The following is a 17,987-nucleotide window of genomic DNA, read 5'->3' as shown; positions in this document are numbered from 1 at the left end:
CTTAATAGCTCGTTCGTTTACCTTTGGACCACTATAAAGCAGCGATTGTGCGTGACGTGCATTCGGTAAGTCCTTGATTGGTTACTATGGGCATGTAGAATCAGGGATATACCCACAGAACACGCAATTCCGACACATTATGGCCGTCCGCTGTGACCGAGCGGTTCTAGGCGCTTCAATCCGGAACCGCGAGACCGCTACGGTCGCAGGTTCGAATCCTGCCTCGGGCATGGATGTTTGTGATGTCCTTAGGTTACTTAGGGTTTAAGTAGCTGTAAGTGTAGGGGACTGATGACCTCAGATGTTAAGTCCCATAGTGCTTTGAGCCATTTGAACCATTTGAACTTAATGTGCGGGTCACAGGCTTGCCCGGTCTGTAATGCAGAGTAGGCGGCTATCTGCGGCAGGTCTGACAACAGAGTACATTGCTGTTGCGGGCACAAATGTTTCGGACCACACTGTTAAAGCACACATAGTTGGACACAGGACGCTCATATATTTCCGTCACCGAATGACATCGTTGCCGTGGCCACAGCATAATCGAGATTGGACACTTGGAAAAGTATAGCACTTGGACAGATGAATCACTTTTTCTTTTACACCAGGTCGTTGGTTGTGTTCTAACACGCTGTCATCCAAGGGAGCGCCTGCTCGAAACGTGCGCCGTGCCACAGACGTACGCCGGTGTGTGCAGTATTCTGCTATAACAGATATATTCACCTGGGCTTCCACGGGACCCGTGGGAGTAATCTACGGCGACATGAGGGCTGTGGAATGTATGAACTCTACTGTGAATTACCTGCATCCCTTCGTGCTTGATGACTTTCCCGAAGGCCACGGTACGTTCCATCTGGATAACTATCCGAGCTAGAATCGTGCTAGAGTGGTTTTACGAATATGTTAATAAACTCACATTGATGCGTTGACCACCAAATTCACCTGATCTGAACCCCCTGTTGGAGCGACTGTTGAGTATTTCTTGCCAGAGTGGGGCACCTACCCGGTTTAAATGACGATTTGAGGAAGAGCCGATTGAGAGCGGCACGTTTTTGCCAGATCTTCGTCTTGTACGAACAAGAGGGTCACGGAGATAACTGGTGAATCTCCAGTGGCAGACGGTACAAGGCAGTCGTCGTGCATGACAGGTTTATCGTGTAAATCTCGAGAACGTACCTCCAAAGGTCGTCAGGAGCACATACTTCTAGCTCCCACATACGTGTCGTACATTGTGCATCATTTACAAAATCAGCTAAGAGCGGTTCTTTTGCCACAGATTCGTCTGACAGTGCGGAATTGACACGGAGTCGCTAATCAAACCCCAGTGGAGGATGCTACAACGGAGGCGTTGCCCTTCAAAGAGACGTTTTCCGCCAAAATTATTATGACATTAAACACATTCAACCAATCAATCTCTGGTGCATAAATGCAGTCTTTTCATTACTCAGTTACTGCGTCGTATACAATATCACAATCTCTTTGATATGTGGTGTAATCAAAGCAGTATAATTCATTGTATGCAAATAATCGCACATCCGACATGATGCTGTTTAATGAAGTTATGCCGGCCGAAGTGGCCGTGCGGTTCTAGGCGCTGCAGTCTGGAACCGCGAGACCGCTACGGTCGCAGGTTCGAATCCTGCCTCGGGCATGGATGTGTGTGATGTCCTTAGGTTAGTTAGGTTTAAGTAGTTCTAAGTTCTAGGGGACTGATTACCTCAGAAGTTGAGTCCCATAGTGCTCAGAGCCATTTGAACCATTTGAATGAAGTTATGGCCCACAAAGACTATCATGTCACTGTGAACACTGCCTATTTCTGTCTTCAGATAAAGTGCTAGTGTAATTCGGCGTGCGCACAGAACATAGGACTGGAAACCTGTCGGGTATTCAGGCCGCTGTGGCCGAGCGGTTCTAGGCGCTTCACTCCGGAACCGCGCTGCTGCTACGGTCGCAGGTTCGAATCCTGCCTCGGGCAAGGCTGTGTGTGATGTCCTTAGGTTAGTTAGGTTTAAGTAGTTCCAAGTTCTAGGGGACTGATGACCTCGGATGTTAAGTCCCATAGTGCTCAGAGCCATTTGAACCATTTTCGTAGGGTATTCACTTATGTACATATGGAGACGCAGAGCTTAGAGTTCTATCGCCCCGTAGAAGTGGATATGAATATTAATTGCAGGAAAAATTTAACGTCTGAAACCGCTTTTAACACGCAGCCCAACCGAGTCACGTGCAAGAGTATATGATTTTGACAATTTTGGTTTTTTAGAGGAAAATGTGTCAGTTTTATGTTTAAATGCCACTCATGTTCCATTGTTCATGATACACTAGTTTAATTAAACAATTAAGAAAAAGATTCCGAGCTAGAAGAATATTGAAAATTTATATTTGTTGAAATTGCCTTTCAGCCAACAGTAATATTACTTCAGACGCACTTTGACTCGCTTTACGACATATTTCGTGAGTTTTTAAGTACTATCGCTCAGACAGAAAGTTAAGTGGTGCCGAGCCTATGTACAAAGCAACCTTGTACTTGCAATCACCGTCTGGTAGCTGTTTTTAATTTTTCCTTTCTTTTCGGGGAGGAGGGGTTGCGCGGGAAATGAATGTTACGTTGTCAATATTTCAGCCCGAATGGTTCAGCTGGAATGTAAGCGATAATCGCGTGTGTTTGTTTGCTTATAAAATAAACACGTAAAATCTTAATTGTGGTTCTTTTAATTAATGAGTTTCCAGGCATCAGTTCTAAGTACTAGTTCCCAAATAGCGGTCCTGTGTGCCTATAACTCTGGACCATGCAATCGAGCACAAACGAAGTTCTTACAGCTGCTGTGGACGTAGGCATCCCCGGCTATACATCGAACACCAGATTTATTTGGACTTGTGCCTAAAAAGTAATACAATTAGTCAAGAATCCTCAAACGATGCAGAAAATTCGCAAGTGCCAAAGCAGATCACCGTAGCACAAGTCTACATTGGCAGGTTGGAGTGGTACACATCAGAACAGATGGAAAATTCGGATAAGAAATAAGAACATGACTAAGAAAGTAAGGTAAATGCGACCGTATACTTCTGCTGTCGCAGGCATTTTAAGTAGATACGCCAACCACTCTGATGAATTTCACGTGCAGTAATGGCCGAAGCATTGGTCCATAACATATCGACGCAGTTACGTATTCAGAAGAATTTTATTGCAGTAGATTCATTGAAACTGTAACGCCAAGGAAGGGTATTATATAGAGACGGGAATAGTAAAATGGTGAAGGGAGAGAAGAAAAGGTGTCTGTTTTCTATTATATCATTGGTTAACAGTTTTAAAGGATACTACTTGGAAGAAAAAAATTACAGGTAGAATGTATATTATAGGTTTTTGAGAATTTCAATTGTCCGAGAGGGTAGGAGAAAATAGGAAATGGGACGTAAAACAGGTGTAAAAATTTCCACTAATAAAATTCCCCAACTTTTGATGTAAAAAGGAAACAATACAATTGAATTCAGAATTACAGAAATATCCTTCCATTGCGTACTGATGAAAAATTCACATAAGATAAACAACACGCAGCTCTAAGAAGCCTGCCGACATAGAATGACTGACGGTGTAAGAATGCAACAGCTGCGTCGGAAAGGAATATGCAAATCACTGCAACGGCGCCAAAAAGTCATTATTTTGCTGTTACCGTTTTCTCTCTGAGACGTCTTGTTCATTTCAGGAAGACTGCATGACACACACTAGTCACAGCTCATAATTAAACCAGACAGTCGAATTCATGTTATAAGAGACGATAACAGTGCATAGCTCAAAACCAAATGTGTATACCAGACATTAGCTAGATGTTTATAACGAAATTCGATTAACCGTGTTTATTTTAGGCGAAATTGTACTAAAGATTTTCAGAACTTGTCCAAGCAGTAAAGTGGGAGTAACAACTGTCAGAACACACCACAGCTATTAAAAATTCATTGGCGAAGAAAATTAAATTAGTAGAGTAATTTCGTGGGCTTCCACGGCCACTGTCATTTTGAACTGAGTAATTTTGGGTATTAGGCCGTGTCATTGTAAAACACTAAATCAACTAATTGCCGACTTCAGTAGTGTGTTGCATATGAATTTTTGTTTGAAAATCAGGAAACTCGAGAGACCTACAACATTCAAAAGAGGTATACTTTGACCTAAAACTTACGAGGAAGACATTAATTCGCTAAAGAGCACTTATTTATCTTTTGAAAAACAGTACGTTCACCTGCACAGAAAAAAATGGTAGGTTTTTGTATTATATTAAAAGAATCTTCGTCACGCGTCATTCCGTCCATTATATATCAGAAAGTGAACTTTGCTGAAGACAAATACCCCCGTGCTTGTGAAGCTGACGTGAAAGCTTTGGGAAACCACTGATGTATTGGTCAGCCCTTGAGTCACAGCTGTAGCTAAAAGAATCACTGTATTCGTGCCTGGCCACATGTTCGATCCTACACGAAATGATAGTGTGTCATTATTGGCCGGGAGACGCTGTCTGGAGCTGTTCGGCCACCTTGTACAAGCCTTTCTATATGACGCCACTTCGGCGGCTTGTGCGTCGGTAAAGGTGAGAAGAAATGATTAGGACAAAAACAGTACCCAATCACCAAGCGAAGAAGCTCTCCGACTCGGCCAGGAGTCGAACGAGGGACCCAGCGATCTAAAGGCAGCGACACTAATCATTAGACTATGAGGTGTAGACACAACACCAACAGCGTCCTACCTGGTCTGAAATGTGAAGGGGCTTCTGTTATAGGATTAGTAAACAGTTTAGACAGAGCCCCTTCACGCTTCAGGCCAGATAGAATGCTGTTGTGCGTGGCAGGTAACATAGCCGCCGAATTGGAGGCGCTCCCTGTCCGCTATCATTTCCACGAAGTTACCGTTCGCAAATACGAGATTTCATACGTAGCCTTGTTCTTTATTTTAGTTTCCACAGACGTTATGGTTCCGAAAGGCTCTTCTAAGCTTTTGTTAAAAAATCAAGAGCTAATATCTGTTCTTGTATTACAGCTGACCAGTATCGGCTATATAGAAGACGTTTCCAAGTGTTATCAAGAAGTTGTCAAATACAGCACGTGACATTCTTTGCGAAATACGACGCATTGCATTTTTCAGACGTGTATCGACATTTTCTAATACGTCAGCTGACATAATCGGGACATAACTTGCGTTTCCAACACGTAGTGCTACACACTTCCCGTACGACCGCTCAAGATGAAAGCGAGTGGGTGCGGATCGGGTGAACATCTAACCTCGCCACTATATTTGATTCTGTATGAAATTTAACCCATTTTCACCTCCTGCTCCATAAAAGTCTACGTATTACCAAAGTTATGTACCCACAAACTGTTATCCAACTTAAACTTATATGCTAACCTTTGACTAAACAGAACCTAATTTGAACTAAACTGTAACTCATCTGAATACAACATGTCTCTATATTAAATGTACAACTGAAGTAAAACAATTATCTGGCCCTAATCAAAATTTCCACTTAGCTCGCGTCTTGTCAACGTTGTTGCAAATTTCTCGAATTCACAACAGCAAACAGCAAGCAGGTAGCTTCTACGTTAGATTTCTATTTCCAAACAAAATTTCCAAATGTTGCATACCACATGTGGTAATGCGTAATGGTAAACAGTGGGGTGGGGACAGTAACTGAGTATATGAAATGATATTCCAAGACAAGGATTTTAGAATGAAATATGTTTTCAAGAAGACAGAGTAAAACTTCGCGTGGTCTTCACACATAACATAGGTCTGAACAATACTATGCGTAACAAAGTTCTTATTTTCTGTTACAGTCACCTAAAGGCTTCACTCGCTGAAAATTATTGACATTTAATTATAGCGAATCCTAACAAGAACGACACGTTTTCGTGAATCTTCAATGGGTCGTTGCCTTAGAACGGCTTACTGTCGTAATACGCAAGCTATAACGCGGAAATAACTAAACACGAAAATTCTTTAACCACCAATATAACGTTTCCCGTCATTTTATTACAACAAATCGTTCCAATACCGGTTCTTTCTTGAGACGTCCAATGTGCTGATGCTGAGAAACAGCATGAATTCTTAGGGCTTCTACTGTACACGACAAATATACACTCATGCTCATACATTAAGGAAAATGCTGATACGTGGTGAAACAACGCTCTGGTGGGCGATTTGCGGTTTAAAGCACATCAGGGCATGACCATGCGGTGCATTTGACCTGCGGTCCTCGCACGGTGGCGCTGGCACCAGTCCACATACGCAGATGTGTGTTGGTGCATGCAAGAGTACGGTGCAGCGAGTAAGTGTGCAGACGTTTTTAGACGTGCTAATGGTGACTGTGTGTTGAAAATGGCTCAAAGAACACATATTGATGACGTTATGTGGGGTAGAATACTAGGGCCACTGGAGGCTGGTCAAACACAGCAGGTCGTAGCACGGGCCCTCCGTGTGCCACAAAGTGTGATCTCAAGATTATGGCAACGATTCCAGTAGACAGGAAACGTGTCCAGGCGCTACAGTACGGGACGTCCACAGTGTGCAACACCACAAGAAGACCGATACCTCACCATCAGTGCCCGCAGACCGCCACGGAGTACTGCAGGTAGCCTCGCTCGGGACCTTATCGCAGCCACTGGAACAGTTGTCTCCAGACAAACAGTCTACAGACGACTGGACAGACATGGCTTATTCGCCCGGAGACCTGCAAGATGCATTCCGCTGACCACTGGTCACAGGAGAGACCGTCAAGACTGGTGTCAAGAACACAGTACATGGTCATTGGAACAGTGGTCCCAAGTTATATTCACAGACGAGTCCTGGTATACTCTGGACAGTAATTCTCGCCGGTGTTTTCATCTGGCGTGAACCAGGAACCAGATACCAACCCCTTAATGTCCTTGAAAGGGGCCTGTGTGGAGGTCTTGGTTTAATGCTGTGGGGTGGGATTATGATTGGTGCACGTACACCCCTGCATGTCTTTGACAGAGGGACTGTAACAGGTCAGGTGTATCGGAACGTCATTTTGCACCAGTATGTCCGCCTTTTCAGGGGTGCAGTGGGTCCCACCTTCCTCCTGATGGATGATAGCGCACGGCCCTACCAAGCTGCCATCGTGGAGGAGTACCTTGAAACAGAAGATATCGGGCGAATGGAGTGACCGGCCTGTTCTGCAGACCTAAACCAAATCGAGCACGTGTGGGATGCTCTCGGTCGACGTATCGCTGCACGTCTTCAAACCCCCAGGACACTTCAGGAGCTCCGACAGGCACTGGTGCAAGAATGGGAGGCTGGGAGCCACTCGACCACCCGATCCAGAGTATGCCAACCTGTTGTGTGGCCTGTGTACGTGTGCACGGTGATCATATCCCATATTGATGAGGGGGTACATGGGCAGAAAACAGTGGCGTTTTGTAGCACATGTGTTTCGGGATGGTTTTCTCAACTTATCACCAATACCGTGGACTTACAGATCTGTGTCTTGTGTGTTCCCTACGTGCCTATGCTGTTAGCACCAGTTTTGTGTAGTGCCACGTTGTGTGGCACCACATTCTGCAATTATCCTTAATTTATGAGCATGAGTTTAGTATGGCGTCTTGCTTTCTGCTTGTGTCGTAGGGAGAGTTCCAGCTTCCTACTCGTTCTGCTTTACGTGGCACGTAGCTCAAATATCACGGAACTTACTTTGTGTTTCATGTGACGACGTGGCTGTCAGAAAAGTAAACAGCGCCACGTCAACGTTAACTGACTCGCCCAGTGTGCCGATGGCCTAAGCCAGGGGCGGGCAGGAATCCTGCACATGTGCGGTGCACTTGCACGCGTGCAGTTAACAGGTGTTCCGCGTGCACACAGGGGCAAGCTGGCCACCCGCTTATCTCCCATCCCCACCACACCTTCTGTCCGCTCCTTCCTCTGTAATGCGTTTTGTTTCCTAGCTTGCTTTATTGAGTGAATGAATAAGGTTAGTAGGAGTGCTTGAAAGAAATCATGGTTTGAAAGAGTACCTACTACCTACGATACGTTTTATTTAATTATCACAGGTGGAGTTTACAATACGTTTAATATCTGGAACAAAATTTCTACATACAGACAAACACAAACAGTTACGTAAATTTTCATCACTGATGTTTGCTCTTAACCGAGACTTATTAATTCAGCAAACGGTTTTCCAGCTCTCGCTATATTAAGCGCAGTCTTATGACTTGCACATACCGCTGGGCTATTATTGTTGTCGTCCTGAAAACTTGATAACAGTGCTCCATCAAATGTTAAATCAGTTAGATGAGAGACATGACGAGAGAAAGTCGCAGATCTCTCGTGACTACAGCAACTACGACAAATTCAAATGGCTCTGAGCACTATGGGACTTAACTGCTGTGGTCATCAGTCCCCTAGAACTTAGAACTACTTAAACCTAACTAACCTAAGGGCATCACACACATCCATGCCCGAGGCAGGATTCGAACCTGCGACCATAGCGGTCGCGCCTAGAACCGCTCGGCCACTTCGGCCGGCCAACTACGACAGATTCATCTGGTATCGTCAGATCGCTCTTCTTCAGTCTATTCCCCATCCGCTGAGAATCCGACAATAAATTGTATTCGTCCTTGTGAAATGTATTATAATGGCCTTCAATACTAAACTTCCGTTGACCAGCGAGAATACTGCCACATATTAAACATTTCGAATTTTCACGTTTTTGCACAAAGAAAAAATGATTCTCCCATTACTTTTCAAAAGATAGCAAATCTCCACTTCTCCGTTTCTTGAAATACAACGTTCACTACATAGTGCTCGCTTCGCATCAACGCCCGCAGCTTAGCCTGGCACTACTCTGCCGCAACCTGCCGGCTGCCGCCACAGCCCCGGTCGACGCCTGCACGCGAGCAGCACACGTGCAGCGCTGTGCGCTCATGAGCCGCGTGGAACGTTTGCCCGCCCGTGGCCTAAGCCTTCGAAACTAGAGATGGGCAAAACTGTTCTTTTCAGAGATCGGATCAGAACTGTTCACTCCCTGAAATGAATTAGCTCTTTTTCATGACTCACCACTCATTTACAATAGAAAATAAATGGAAGGCACATTGCTCTTTAAACTTGGTTTATTCCAGTACTATACCTGTATTTTGATCTTATTTGATCCTATTTTGAAGTAACACAGGTAATGAGTAAGAATTTTGTATTGTTTATTGAAATTTCCACGATATGACAAAGTTTTTGATAATTGATTTATTTTGCACTATCGTGGTTTTTTGGGTGATCGGAAAATGTTGTAACTTGAGATTTACATTAACAATATATTTGGCTATAATGTATTAAAATTTCATTAACCTCATACAAATACATTGCAAGCCATATATCTTTAAAGTGAACGTTTCCTTCCGAAGACGCCTAAAATCGCAAAATCCGTACCAGAATAAGAAAAAAATATATAAATTTGACTGTAAAACGAAAGTGCTGCATATAGCCTTACGCAGAATAAAACAAGGAAAATATTGGTGTATCACATTTTGCGATACGTTTATCGGTTCGCTCGTAATTAAAGTGTAAATTCGAGTGTCCATAATAAAAATCCTATAGTAAGAGGAGTCGTGAGGATACCTAATCTGATCAGTTTAAACAAATAAAAATAAAATAGAAACAAATGATGTATACATAACATAATAATGTAATATACATAGCGGTATTACTATGAAGAACAATATCCAGTAGAGACGAACTCCGATGCAGAAGCACTGAGTCAAGCAGGTCGAGCCGCGAGCTGTATTACTGCGTGAGCTGAGACCGCAGAGAGCAGAGTGACACCTGAGTTGCTTTGCTCAACGCTCTGGCTAGAGTCGAGAACGGTGGGGTGAGCGTAGAGCGGGCAAGTTCCGTGGGTGGGGGGAGCGGTGAACTCACCCGCTCCGAGACAAATCGTCCGTTCCCTTGCGAGCAGGTTGTTGCAAGTAGTTCCTATGTTATCCGCTAGGTGGCTCTCTGTCCTGTTGCTCGCATCAACTGCCCAGAGGGCAGGACGTGCGACTGTCCTCGCATCAACTGCCCAGAGGGCAGGACATGCGACTGAAACGATCGCCGACAGAGTGCGATGCGAAGTTAAGCTGCGCCAGACACTGCACGCGGCAGACGACGCACAGAGACGGCACGGCATATGTGAAACACAAAATCCAATGGGGCACTGCACAATGCAGGCAGCCAAGGTAGAAGCAGGGCAGAGGCCGGCGCTGGCTGTGTTGTGTGGCGTGCACTGTGCTGTGACCAGCAGAGGCACTGCTGATATGCTCCGTCTCTCTCTCTCTCTCTCTCTCTCTCTCTCTCTCTCTCTCTCTGCCGTGGGAAACATTTGGAGCTACCGTTCTTTTTTTTTTTGAATCACTGATTGTTCACTCCTTTGAAAGATTCAACTCTATGAATGAGTTCAAGAGCGGATCCCCCATCTCTATTCGAAACGCGTCGTGGGTGCAAATAAAAGTGAGTAGCACAGGTAGTTGCTTTAAATTTCCTTTTAGAGCACTTTGTTGCCGTTTCCCTCTCAACACTGAGTAGTTTTCAAGTGTGGGCGAGTCGGACGAAAGACTAGGCGCGCTTTCCGTGTGGGATATCGCAACTCTGCTCCCTGCTTGTTTTCATCAGAGTGCAGAAATAAACGTGCCCACTTTTCTCGTCCGGCACCTGCGTGTAGGCAGACGCCGGTGATTCTCGCGTCGCCCGTCTCCTGTTAAGGAGGCAGCAGAGCGGAGCAGAGCCTCAGCTGGGTGCCTCAGTGGTGGGGACGGCGGGTGGACACCGTTAGCCGCGGCCAAAGGCGGAAGCGTGGGCCGGCCGCGGGAACCTGTTCGCCGCCCACGACCTCTCGCACCAGTTCTGCCCTGTCGAAGCCGACGCTATTCCGGGCGACGGCTGTTGCATTGCACCAGCCGTGTTTGTTCACCATCGTCAGTATCGTCCGCCATTTGACTTCCACCGTTGCACGAAGGTGTCCACTAGACTTCTCCATGCATTGCGGAAAATTTAGCAACACACACACACGCTATTCCTACATGCCTGCGACTGTCTTGCACCCTACTTCCAGTGGGTCATCTTCTTCGTCTTACTATAATGACTCGGAGAAATCCCATTGTATCTCGCTCAAAATACTATATTGTCTGACAAGGAGAAAAGCACCCAGAAGACTTGTTCGGATGTCTGTGTAGCTTCGTACATGTATAGACCGTTGGCGAGTATGTAAATGATTATTTTCGATGTGTTAATAGTTGTATACAATGCGGTCATTTTAATTGCACAAGATCTGACTCTTGCGTACATTAAAATTAACAGTAGTGTGTGGCCATCATTCCACCCACAATGAAGAAAATTACAAAGTAAAGTTGAAACAAAGTCTGTTAAGAGTCTGTATCAGCCAATTGTTGTTTGAAAATGTATCTCTTATGAAGACCGAAGGAGCTTTCGTATTCCTCTGAACACAGTGACATAGATTTCCTTATTATTGCTGATGGACAGCCATTAGCCCCTTCGTAAATTAGGAGGCGTGTTTTTTAAGTAAGTACCGTTTTGATATTAAAAAAACACGTGCTAAGGTATCTCAATAATTTTATTTTTACATGAAAGCCTGTACCTTAATCTACTTTTCTACATAATTTCCTTCAATATTGAGGCACTTGTCATAATATTGTACCAGTTTTTGAATACCGTCCTCTTAGAAGTCTGCCGCCTTACTTGTTAACCACTGCATCATCACGTCATGAAGACGCTGACCGCCCAGGTGTTTCTTCAAGTGCAGGAACAGATGGTAGTCACTGGACGCAAGATCGGGGCTGTACGGAGGATGATCTAGAGTTTCCCATCGAAAAGATGTGATGAGGTCTTTGGTCTGATTCGCCACATGCGGACAGGCATTGTCTTGCAGCAAAACGATCCCCTTGCACAACTTGCCACGTCTTTTCTTCTGAATTGAACGGCGCAGATTGTGCAATGTCTTACAGTAAGCTGCTCCGTTGATTGTCTCATTGCTGCAAGCGATACTCCTTTTCTGTCCCAAAACACTGTGCACATTATTTTCCGGGCAGAAATTGTTCAAATGGCTCTGAGCACTATGGGACTTAACTGCTGAGGTCATCAGTCCCCTAGAACTTACAACTACTTAAACCTAACTAACCTAAGGACATCACACACATCCATGCCCGAGGCAGGATTCGAACCTGCGACCGTAACGGTCCTGTGGCTCCAGACTGTAGCGCCTAGAACCGCTCGGCCATCCCGGCCGGCTCAGAAATTGTTTGCTTAAACTTCTCTTTTCTGGGTGAATCTGAATGCCGCCGTTCCATGGACCGTAGCTTTTATTCTCGTGTGACGTGGGCCACCCGTGTTTCATCGCCCGTAACAATCTGGCTTAATAAATCATCACCGTCGTTGTGGTATCACTCAAGGAAAGTCAATGCACTGTCTAAACGTGTGGTTTTGTGCACATCCGTCAACATTTTCGGTACCCAAAGTGCGCAAAATTTTCGTTAACTCAAGTGCTCGGTCACAATGCCATACAAAACACTACGAGAAGCATTAGGAAAGTCATCCCGCAAGGAGGAAATCGTAAAGCGTCTGTTTTTTCTCACCTTATTGTCCACTTCCTGCACCAAACTTTGCTTAACAACCGAATGAAGCCCACTCCGTTGTTCATCATGCACATTTGTGAGGCCATCTTTAAATGCTTTCACCCAATTTCTTACCGTTCCATCACTCATAATGTTTTCTCCGTAAACTGCACAGATCTCACGATGAATATCGATCGCTTTTAGGCCTTTAGCACTAAGAAATCTTATAACAGCCCGTACTTCACAGTCGGCGGGACTCACGATTATCGGAGGCATCTTAAACACTCAGTACACAACGTAAACAAGGAAGAATCAAACAGTAATGGCGTGAGGTACAGGCTTTCATGTAAAAATAAATTTATTAACATATCTTAGCACGTCTTTTTTTAATTTCAAAACAGTACTTACTTAAAGACCACGCGTCGTAATTAAAGAAAGCCTTCACCAACTACGAGCTGAAATGTAATGCCTCCGAATCTTCTATGCGAAACCTCTGAATGCTTTTTAAATAAAATAGATATAAACATTCTGCACCTTTATTCTTTGTGTTTATGTATTTATTTTCCAATATTGTCTCCATGGCGACGAACACATCTCTCCCAATGACAGACAAGTTTGTTGATACCGTCACCGTAGAACGTTTCACGCTGCTGACAGAGCCATAACCTCACTTGTGGATGCACCGCCTCACCAGTATCAAAGTGAATTCCTCTAAGGTTTTATTTAAATTGTGGAAAATCGGAGCCAAATCGGGACTAAATGGAGGATGACTAATGGCTGTGAACCCAAGGCGTCGGATTGTTGCAGATGTCGCTGTGCTGGTGTGTGGTCGGGCGTTGTCGTGCTGGAGGATACGCTGCTCCACGTGTGGACCAACTCTTCGAATTCGAAACCCGAATCCGCAGCTCGTGGTCTCGCGGTCGCGTTCTCGCTTCCCGAGCACGGGGTCCCCAGTTAGATTCCCAGCGGGATCAGGGATTTTCACCTGCCTCGACATGACTAGTTCGTGTAGTCCTCATCATTTCATCATCACTCATGAAAGTGGCGAGATTGGACTGAGCTCAGTTGAGCGCCCCACAAACCAGTCATCTACATCTACATCCATACTCCGCAAGCCACCTGACGGTGTGTGGCGGAGGGTACTTTGAGTACCTCAATCGGTTCTCCCTTCTATTCCAGTCTCGTATTGTTCGTGGAAAGAAGGATTGTCGGTATGCCTCTGTGTGGGCTCTAATCACTCTGATTTTATCCTCATGGTCTCTTCACGAGATATACGTACGATGGAGCAATATACTGCTTGACTCGTCGGTGAAGGTGTGTTCTCTAAACTTCAACAAAAGCCCGTACCGAGCTACTGAGCGTCTCTCTTGCAGAGTCTCCCACTGGAGTTTATCTATCATCTCCGTAACGCTTTCGCGATTACTAAGTGATCCTGTAACGAAGCGCGCTGCTCTCCGTTGGATCTTCTCTATCTCTTCTATCAACCCTATCTGGTACGGATCCCACACTGGTGAGCAGTATTCAAGCAGTGGGCGAACAAGCGTACTGTAACCTACTTCCTTTGTTTTCGGATTGCATTTCCTTAGGATTCTTCCAATTAATCTCAGTCTGGCATCACCTGTACCGACGATTAATTTTATATGGTCATTCCATTTTAAATCACTCCTAATGCGTACTCCCAGAGAATTTATGGAATTAACTGCTTGCAGTTGCTGACCTGCTATATTGTAGCTAAATGATAAAGGATCTTTCTTCCTATGTATTCGCAGCACAATTCACTTGTCTACATTGAGATTCAGTTGCCATTCCCTGCACCATGCGTCGATTCGTTGCAGATCCTCCTGATTCGTTGCAGATCCTCCTGCATTTCGGTACAATTTTCCATTGTTCATCATCATCATCGAAACCCGATTACAGCACACTGTTTCTCACGAACTGACATTGTTACGTTAAACACCGCCATGTTACACACTACAAGCCCTCTACTGGCAGAGGGCTGCAAATATGTTGATATGAAGAATGAAGGTTAGAATGTTAATAACGTTAATTTTTTTTTAAAAAAACTTTGTGAGTTTACTCATAAAAATTTCGGAGGAATTACTTTTCAGCACGCCCTGGTATGATAAAATTTTGTCGGTTTGACAGCCGAGTCAATGTGTTTTTCTCCAGCAACGTTTCAGCTAGTTTCTTACTTGCCATCTTCAGGCCAAGATGGCACGTAAGAAACTTGCTGAAACGTTGCTGGAGAACAACACATTGACTCGGCTGTCAAACCGAGAAGATTTTATCATCGAGATTCACCGAGAAAAGCCTGCATTATCATATAACGTCCTCGTATATTCATCGCTGTACAAGAAGAACTAATTCGTGATATAATACTGCAATGCTTTTGACGGTCTGAAGTTCAAAAACACCGAAGTTCGTCCTGCAGAATTACGACCCGCACTGACAAGCTGCCTCTGACGCACATCCTGTCATTTCCAGTACCTGGCTGTAGCCTTCGTGTTCCACAAGAATAGACCACAAGTCGGCGCAGGCTTCATGTTGGTGCATATACGTGTGTGTGTGTGTGTGTGTGTGTTTGTGTGTGTGCGTGCTTGCGTGTTTTCTGGCTGCCCGGATGAGAGTACATGCAATTTTATATCATTTTAGTTATTTGTTTTATGTTCTGACGTGGTGCATTTCTGCTGTGTCGCAGGTACGTGGATTCTGCGAACAGCTTCCCCCCGTCTACCCTTCCAGTGCACTGCCAGCTCACGCCGCAGCAGCCGACGAGATCGGACCCGTGTTCAGCCGTCAGCAGTAACTACCTATAGTGTGTAAGATTTACGCGCCCATTCTTCTATCTTGTTTCGTCATGTTTCTGATGTCATCTACCCACCTGCCATTACCGTTTTTTACTTACCTCACTGATTTATTTTGCCAGCAAGATAGGGTCACCAGCGCCTTTCTTACACCTAGCTAGGCATTCGACATATTTCACAAGCCTGTACCTTAATGTACGCACTGACGCCATTACAGTCTGATTCTTCCTTGTTTACGTTGTGTACTGAGTGTTTGAGATGCCTCCGATAATCGTGAGTCCCGCCGACTGTGAAGTACGGGCTGTTATAAGATTTTTTAGTGCTAAAGGCCTAAAAGCGATCGATATTCATCGTGAGATCTGTGCAGTTTACGGAGAAAACATTATGAGTGATGGAACGGTAAGAAATTGGGTGAAAGCATTTAAAGTGAGTGCCTCACACATGTTACAAGAGGTCATACATGTAGCACGGTATCCGATACAGAGACGCAGCTGCCTCCTTGTCTTTAGCCAGAAGGAACTTCCCGGCGCTCTGTCTTCGACTTTAACTCAGGATCCTAAGCTAACTTCGCGTTTACATTTAAGGCTGTTTTCCGTATTTATTCGTGTTGTTGTTGTTGTTGTGGTCATCAGTCCTGAGACTGGTTTGATGCAGCTCTCCATGCTACTCTATCCTGTGCAAACTTCTTCATCTCCCAGTACCTACTGCAGCCTACATCCTTCTGAATCTGCTTAGTGTATTCATCTCTTGGTCTCCCTCTACGATTTTTACCCTCCACGCTGCCCTCCAATACTAAATTGGTGATCCCTTGATGCCTCAGAACATGTCCTACCAACCGATCCCTTCTTCTGGTCAAGTTGTGCCACAAACTTCTCCCCAATCGTATTCAGTACTTCCTCATTAGTTATGTGATCTACCCATCTAATCTTCAGCATTCTTCTGTAGCACCACATTTCGAAAGCTTCTATTCTCTTCTTGTCCAAACTATTTATCGTCCATGTTTCACTTCCATACATGGCTACACTCCATACAAATACTTTCAGAAACGACTTTCTGACACTTAAATCCATGCTCGATGTTAACAAATATCTATTCTTCAGAAACGCTTTCCTTGCCATTGCCAGTCTACATTTTATATCCTCTCTACTTCGACCATCATCAGTTATTTTGCTCCCCAAATAGCAAAACTCCTTTACTACTTTAAGCGTCTCATTTCCTAATCTAATTCCCTCAGCATCACCCGACTTAATTCGACTACATTCCATTATCCTCGTTTTGCTTTTGTTGATGTTCATCATATATCCTCCTTTGAAGACACTGTCCATTCCGTTCAACTGCTCTTCCAAGTCCTTTGCTGTGTCTGACAGAATTACAATGTACATTTATTCGTAAGAAGCTGAATTACTCGGGTGAAATAGCTCAAGTCGTGTGGTCTGAGGCGCCTTGTCACGGTCCGGGCGGCTCCCACCGTCGGAGGTTCGAGTCCTCCCTCGGGGACGCGTGTGTATGTTATCCTTAGCGTAAGTTAGATTAAGTAGTGCGTAAGCTTAGGGACCGATGACGTCAGCAGTTTGGTTCCATAGGATCGCAACACAATTTATTTTTAAATAACTCAAGGATTCATAGGTAGGCCTTAGCTATCACTTAGGCAGGCAATTCGACATGGGGAATGTTACCAAACATTCCAGAAACAGACATACACTCTAAGGAAAAAAAAAAAAACACAAAGACGCACTATGAAGGAAATGTCCTGGTTTGATGTACATATACAGACAAAGAAAACATTTTCAGAATAATGCGTAGATTTGTTCAAGCAAAGTATGGTTCAAATAGCTCTGGGCACTATGAGACTTATCAGCGGAGGTCATCAGTCCCCTAGAACTTGGAACTACTTAAACCTAACTAACCTAAGGACATCACACACATCCATGCCCGATTCAGGATTCTAACCTGCGCCCGTAGCGGTCACGCGGTTCCAGACTGAAGCGCCTAGAACCGCTCGGCCACTCCGGCCGGCCAAGAAGAATAGCTTCACAAATTGAGCTAGTCAACAACGAGTTGGTGCAGCACTGGCCCGTATGGAAGCAGTTATTCGACCTGGCATTGATCGTAGAGTTGTTATCAATGGAGAGACGTCTACAGACGTTAAAGTAACCTCTGGCGTGCCACAGGGGAGTGTTATGGGACCATTGCTTTTCACAATATATATAAATGAGCCAGTAGATAGTGTCGGAAGTTCCATGTGGCTATTCGCGGATGATGCTGTAGTATACAGAGAAGTTGCAGCATTAGAAAATTGCATCGAAATGCAGGAAGATCTGCAGCGTATAGGCAGTTGGTGCAGGGAGTGGCAACTGACCCTTAACATAGACAAATGTAATGTATTGCGAATACATAGAAACAAGGATCCTTTATTGTATGATTATATGATAGCAGAACAAACACTGGTAGCAGTTACTTCTGTAAAATATCTGGGAGTATGCGTACGGAACGATTTGAAGTGGAATGATCATATAAAATTAATTGTCGGTAAGGCGGGTACCAGGTTGAGATTCATTGGGAGAGTCCCTTGAAAATGTAGTCCGTCAACAAGGG

The sequence above is a fragment of the Schistocerca cancellata genome, chromosome 3, assembly GCF_023864275.1.
Source record: "Schistocerca cancellata isolate TAMUIC-IGC-003103 chromosome 3, iqSchCanc2.1, whole genome shotgun sequence".
NCBI lineage: Eukaryota > Metazoa > Arthropoda > Insecta > Orthoptera > Acrididae > Schistocerca > Schistocerca cancellata.
This window is presented reverse-complemented; position numbering follows the sequence as displayed.